We start from the raw sequence: 7708 nt of genomic DNA, 5'->3' as shown, positions 1-7708 counted from the left end.
CTCTAACCTGCAGGGCGCTAATTTAAGTGGCACGCATAAGTGAACCAGTTCACAGAACTGGTTCCCATGAAGATGGTATGACTGAGGTTCAGGGGTCCACGCCAACCCTTTATATCAGCTTTCTTGGTCATCAAATTGACATTTTCTTTGCCTGGATTCTGTATCTATCTCTCAGTGATTCCAAATTTGGACAAAGAGAAATAGATTTTATTTATAAGTCCTTCGGTATAGACAAAAGTGTCACACTGTCTCAATAAAGGCTTTGGAATGCCCTGAGAAATTAAATAAGGAAGGTTCACCTTTATTCTAATGTTTTGTTCATCCCACACTCTGGTAAATTAAATTCTACAAACAAGAAGGCCCTCCCAATGCTGCCTAAGGTAAACTCCCCACATGAGTAAAAGATGCATTTAGAGACAATTGCAACCCCCTCTCTCCTTCCTTTTCCTTAGTTTTAAAACTGCAAACATCAGACTGGAGAGATGGCTCAGTGGTTAAGAACACCGACTGCTCTTCCAGAGGTCCTGAGTTCAATTCCCAGCAACCACATGGTGGCTCACAACCACCATGGGAGCCCATGCCCTCTTCTGGTGTGTCTGAAGACAGCGACAGTGTACTCACATACATGAAATAAATGTATCTTTAAAGTAAATAAATAAAATCACAAGCCTCAATACTACTATATATCAAATCCTGAGAATAAAGACCAGAAGGCACATGTCCTCCAGCACCAGGAAGCCTTAATGAAAGTAAGCAGCAAATCAGAAAGATTTTACATGTTTTTCTCATGTTAGAGCACCAGTCATCAGCCACTCCCTTCTTCCAGCTCAAGATCTAGTTTAATTATTACCAGATCAAGGATTCCAGGAACGCACACAGGCTAATTTCTTGTTGAATTGTAACCTAGGTGCCCCAGCCAGAGGAGACTGGGGCAGAGTTTATAATGGTGTTTCAATAATGGCAGCAGGCAATGATACAGCATGGTGATTTTGTTTCTACTGTAAAATTGCTCATTTATTCGAGGCATTACTAAGATGACTCCCACCATGACTATCCTGCTTTTAAGAGTGTTCTTAGGATCTTTGGATTCATTGTAACACTGAAGGTTCACAGGTGTGATTTACAGTGTTCATCTGTCATGCTGGTGCTAGAACTGTTGGGTTTTACTTATTTTCTGCATGCTTTCCATATAGAATTTTCTAAATCTGAACATAGAATTTATGTCTTTTCAAAAATGTTTAAATATACAGATATCCACTGTCTCTGAAATTATGTGTCTGCCATCACTCCTGGCCCACACCTAACGACAACCAAGCCTTCTTGGTTTCCCCCATCACCCCTTCAGCTTGCCCAGGCTCTAGTAACCACTGTTTTCCCCTCTGTTTCTAAAAATTTATTGTCAGAAGGATTGATGTTTAAGTGATGATGGTAGTATTTGCCTTTCTGTGCCAAGCTTATTATTATGGGCTTATAGTTATCTGTGTGTGACAAATGACAGAATTCCCTTCTTTTTGAAGGCTGAGTAAATCATATATATATATATATATATATATATATATATGCAGAATCACATTTCATTCATTTATTTACTGATGCATTTTAGTTTGTATCTGTATCTTGGCTATTGTAAATAGTGCAGAAGTGAGCTCTGGATACCTTTTCGATGTGCTGAGCCTGCCAGCAGTCACAAATCTGTCTGTCTGGGAATCCCTCCTACCCTACCATTAGTTCAGGAAATAGTCAAAGATGGAACTAAAATGTGCATGAAATTTAGTTTTCACTCTGAAAATGTAGGAGAGGCTCACTTGCAGGCTCCAAAGGAAGTTATACAAGACCTGGCATCAATATGTGTGTAGTGGTGTCCAGAGTAAAGCCTACAGCCTCTCCATGTGATCATTGCAATGTATTCCTTCAGATGTTCTTGGTCTTTATCATTATATTAGTCAGTTCTGCACCATGATCATCTGACTTGAGAAACTTAAATGACAATGAGACCGGGCTGGAGAAATGGCTCAGTGGTAAAAGAGAACTGACTGCTCTTCTAGAGGTCTTGAATTTAATTCCCAGCAACCACATGGTGGTTCACAACCATCTGTAATGGGACCTGATGCCCTCTTCTGGTGTGTCTGAAGAGAGCAGTGGTATACTCATATTCATAAAATAGATAAATATTTTTAAAAAAGAAAAAAATGAGACTTATTTAGTTTGCAGGTTTGGAGAACTTAAGTCAAGGAGGGACTGTTGAGTTAGCCTTTGACGTGTGTGGAATCAATAGCCCATTATGGTGGGAGCATGTGTGCACGTGTATGTGTGTGTACACATGTCATGTGTAAGAGCTTGTAGTTCCAGAGAGAGAGAGAGACAGACAGACAAACAGAGGGACAGGGAGAGAGAGGGAGAGAGAGAACTTCCCATCTCACCATGCCCCACCTCTCCTCTTTTCTACTTGTGAATGTATTTTTTGTTTGTTTGTTTTTGTTTTTTGAGACAGGGTTTCTCTGTGTAGCCCTGGATGTCCTGGAACTCACTTTGTAGAACAGGCTGCCTCAAACTCAGAAATCTGCCTGCCTTTGCCTCCCAAGTGCTGGGATTAAAGGTGTGTGCCACCACTGCCTGGCTGTGAATGTATATTCTAATATAAATCATGGTTCTATTAAGTGTTCCTTCTTAGCTCCAGAAGTAGAACCATTTTCTTCTTTATGCCTAAAATTCTTCATGGCCAAAGGTAATTGTGGGTACTAACTAGTTTCCTGATGTCAGAGCCTAAATTAACATTTTTAAAAGATTTATTTGCTACTTCATATATATGTATATATATATATATAAAGTACATATTATATACTTTATAATGTACATTATTTATTTATTTATTTATTTATTATTTATTATAATGTACTTTATTATGTACATTAATGTATAATTATCCTATAGTTACTACCATACTCCTTCCTCTTCTTCAAAGTTCCTCTGGTTCAAGCCAGCTGATAACCTTTACAAGAATAGCAGACAAATAGAACTAATTAGAATGTGCTTGGGGAACGGAGACACCCTCAGGGAGTCTGTTTCCCTTATGGTCTTGTTCGAAGTAACCATTTCACCCACAGATGCTGACAGTAACTCTGGAGCATGGCAGGCACACACTGTTGCAGTAGAAACCCTCAGGCAACATCTGGAATATTACCTAGAACTTTAGACTTTGGAAGATACCAATCATTAGCCCTCAGGGTTCAGCGATTTATGGCAGTTACCCTGAAATCTGGGTTGACCATGGCTGACTGAGCCAAGTCAACTATCTGTAATACTTAATCCTTAGACAGTAAGAACAAGAGAAAAAAAACCTGGTGTGTGTATGTACCTCTCTCTCTCTCTCTCTCTCTCTCTCTCTCTCTCTCTCTCTCTCTCGTGTGTGTGTGTGTGTGTGTGTGTGTGTGTGTGTATGTGTGTGTGAGAGAGAGAGAGACAGAGACAGAGACAGAGACAGAGAGAGGGGGGAGGGAGAGAATGGGTTGGGTGCATGCATTGGGGGAAGATTCTTGAGAAAGCAGAGTTCTCTGCACACCATAGAACATCAGTTTAAAGTGTTTATCACATTAATAAAACAGCATTAGATGATAACTCAGACTTACAGGTCTTTCCCACTGCAGCTCTGATGTGGTTACTGATGATTCCTGATGCATTTGTGATTAAGGTTTTTTGTGTACAACGAGACTTTTGATGTCAATGTGAATTTTACCTGAGAGATTCTGGGGGAAATGTAGATTTGCTTGAAAACAGTCACATATCCCTAGCAGCCACAGAATCGACCCCCCACCCCCACCCCTGGCACCCCAGTCCTGCCAGTCTCTTGACCTTACTAGTGAGATTTCAAAAGAATGCCTCATACCAAACCTAGAGTACCCACTTAAGGTCCAAATTAAGGTCCAAAGGTAGCGAAAGGAAGAAGAAACCAGCAGCTGGAACCCTGGACCTCAGAGGATACCTTCTGGAAATCAAAATTTGCTGCATTCATAGGTCAAATAGGTGAAAGAACTTACCAGTCTGTCTTAAATTGTGTGGATTATAAACAGTAATTAAGCAGTTGTAGCCTCCTGATGTGGGTGCTGGGCACCAAACCCAGATCCTCTGGAAGAGCAGGGTATGCTCTAACTGCTGAGCCATCTCTACAGTGCAAAGATTTACTTTGTGAAGAAATGTATTTGACATGGAAAAAAATATTGATTAGAGAATTATGGAATACAAAGTGAGCACAAAAGTTGGACAGTGCCACAAGTCTTTAATCCCAGCACTTGGGAGGCAAAGGCAGGCAGATCTCTGTGAGTTTGAGGCCTGCCTCGTCTTCAGAGTGAGCTCCTAGTCTTAACCCCTTACCCTGTGCTCTGAATTAGGAGTTTGTGAGGCAGACACTGCAAGTCTGATGCATTCCCAGTAACCATCTGAGGCAAACTGTGGGGTTGATGCTACCAGATCCCAAGATCTCAACTGTGAGAAAGGTCAAACACACTATGCAGATAAAGATGGCGTTTATCTTGACACAGCTTAAGGACACTGAATAAATCATTCTTTAAAAAAAAAAATGAGGACTGAGTTAACTCCAAATAAATTTTGAAAGATGTATTTGTCACAACATATCACAAGAAAACATGGGAGCAAACACAGTGACTCAAACCCCAGCTGTGCAAATTATGGCAATGGTTCAGCCTGACCTAGAGGAAGCCCCTTCTTGAAGGTTGTGGGCTCTGAGTGACACTGCTTTTCCAAGAATGTATCAGGAGTAAAGGGCACACTCAAATATGTTTGTTGGGTGAATTGGGTTCAAAGATATAAGGAAGGGAGAAAAAAAATGTTCTTCTCCAAAGATGGAAAATCACAGTTCTGGCTGAGATCCAAGCTGTGAGTCTTCATGGAATAGTACAGGATGGGGCAGCTTCTGCACAAATAAACAAGTGACCAATGTCCAGGTTCATCTCAAAAATTAAAACTACGAGTGTGATCAGAGTGGCTGGAAACTCACTGAGCAATCCCAGCAAAAACTGTAGTTGCCAATAGAGAATCTGTGAACCTTTAGAGAGATGAGACTAGCTTTAAGATATTAGAATCAAAACACAGATCAAAGTTATGTTTCCATCATGCTATTTAAAGATTTTGGAGTTCATCTGGAAAATGTGTGTTATCCAGATTTTACTTAAGAAATGGAAATAAGTCTTGAAATGGAAAATATGTAGGAGAAAAATTGAAATTGGTAAAATTTTAGTGATCCCCAAAATAGGAAAATGTAAATGTAATTCAGTTATGATGCGTCTTGAAGCTTACGTTCCTGAAGAGCTAAATAATGTACAAGACATTTTTTTTTCTCAGACTTAGCAAAGCAAGGCCCGTGACCTTCCCCCAGCCTTGAGCAGGTTAAATAGACCTTAAGTGTTTGCCACCTTCAGCCTTGCTGTACCTGCAGTTTCCTACAGGAGCAGACCGCCTGCTGAGTTTGCTTTGCAACATAATCCACCTGAAACAAAGCAACATAATCCAGCAGAACAAAGGATGGGTCTGTGGGCTCTTCCTGTATAAATACAGTGCTGAACTTTAAACCTTGATCAGAAACCTTTGTCCTGACCCTCTAATCTTGACCCTTCTCAAGAGACAGAACACTGAAGCCCTCCACTGCCTCCCCAATGATGCCATCCCCACTGATTATCAACTGAGAATACACCCCATTAACTTTATAACCTAAAATAAAAAATGTAGTTTTTTATTTTAAAATAAAAATATTTTATTTAATTTAAGTAATTTAAATATTTGTCTCCAAAGGATCAGAAACCCTGCAACCCTTCTTTCCTTCTCACCCACACCTGGCTTTTTGTAGTGCCCTTCAGGGTTTAAGTCAGTCTATGGACTCCACTCTTGAAAAGCACAGTCCTCAATGAATATTTTCTGTTGAGCTAGTGGGAGCCAGTGCCTGAGTGGAGTGAGGGTCTAGACTGTGGAAGAGGGAGCCCATGTGGAAAGCGGATCTAGAGGAAGCCTCACTTAGGTGAGTAGTGGTGTCAGGTGTCATGATGAAACAAATAGTTTCTTTCTTTATCCAAATAGCTATTTATGAAATATGGCACAATGGGTAAGTCTGAGACAGTTTAAGCATCAACGATCGATGCACAATAATTGTGTTTTATTATAGTCCAAAAAATAAAGCAAGAATCGGTGAGTATATATTGGTGTAAATCAAATAGACGAGTGGAGGGAAGTGTTCACTACAGTAGACTATAAGCACAGAAATACTTCTTTATAGCCATATGGACATAAACTCATCATTGGAAGCTAACACAGTGGGTGAGGAACACTAGACTGGCATCATGTCCCTCTCCTTATCACCCAATTTTACAAAGGGCAAAATGATAATTTAATGGTGGAGAAGCAAGGCAGTTACTATGTTACCCAGGTGAGTAACACCCCCTACCCCTTACACACTGAGATACCTGAGAGGGACACTATATTCCCTCTGTAATTTTTTTTCCCCAAAAGTGCTTAATTTGAATCAGATTGCAAAGAAACATCAGCCAAAACCTAATTAGGGACTGTCTATAAAATAACTAGTGTTGTGGCTCAGAAAGGGGTGTGCCAAATATTGTTTCTTTGCTGCTGAGGAATCATGGAACATGGTCCCCTTTTGCTCCTCCTCCTTCTAGAATAAAGAGAAACACTCTGCAAATTCCTTTATTGACCTGACCTTATCCCCTAAGAAATGAACACAATACATTTCCTATAATTTCCCCCTTTTCCCTAAATTTCTTTAATCAGAGAAAACCAAACTCATAGGGCAAAAGTTTGTGGTCTGCCCCACACTATCGTCCTCTACTTAGACTTTCTAGGGAATCACTGTGGTAGTTTGAATATGCTTGGCCCAGGGAGTGGCACTATTAGGAGGTGTGGCCTTGTTGGAGTAAGTGTGGCCTAGTTGGAGAAGTGTGCCACTGTTGGGGTGGGCAATGAGACTCTCCTGTTAAACATTTGGGAGCCAGTCTTCTCCTAGGGGTCTTCAGATGAAGGTTTAGAACTCCCACTTCCTCTTGCACCATGCCTGTCTGCATGCTGTCATGTTCCTGCCTTGATGGTAATAGGCTGACCCTCTGAACCTGTAAGCCAGCCCCATTATATGTCGCCCTTATAAGAGTTGCCTTGGTCATGGTGTTTGTTTACAGCAGTAAAACCCTAACTAAAACCCACCATTCATTGTTTCTCTGGTTCTGTAGAGCTTGTGCAGGGCCAGCCTTTGTTTTGTAAACCCATGGGGAATTCTCCTAAATTACCCACTCTCCCTGACATTCCCTTCCTATGCTTTAGGAAATGGATAGCTGAGTTTCTGAATCACATTGGGCTGTGATTTTTTTCCATTCTACCCATTAATACATTTTCCTGCTTTTTGTCTATTTAATCAATTATTGTCAGTTGATTCCTGTGACCCTTCAGAGGGTATAAGAGAAATGTTTCTTTGTTCCACACTGGGGATTTGGGAATGTGAATGGAATGGTTTGAGGCCAGCCTGGTCTACATAGTAAGTTCCAGGATAGCCACAGCTAAACAGAGAAACTCTTGTTTCAAAAACATAACAACAAAAAATACACAAACAAACAAACTTTTGCCATAAAACATTATTGCTTGGCCATAGACGCTCCCAAATTTTTCTTTATTTGAATCCCTCATTTACAGCATGCAGATT

The sequence above is a fragment of the Apodemus sylvaticus genome, chromosome 9, assembly GCF_947179515.1.
Source record: "Apodemus sylvaticus chromosome 9, mApoSyl1.1, whole genome shotgun sequence".
Lineage (NCBI taxonomy): Eukaryota > Metazoa > Chordata > Mammalia > Rodentia > Muridae > Apodemus > Apodemus sylvaticus.
Note: the sequence above shows the minus strand (reverse complement) of the source record.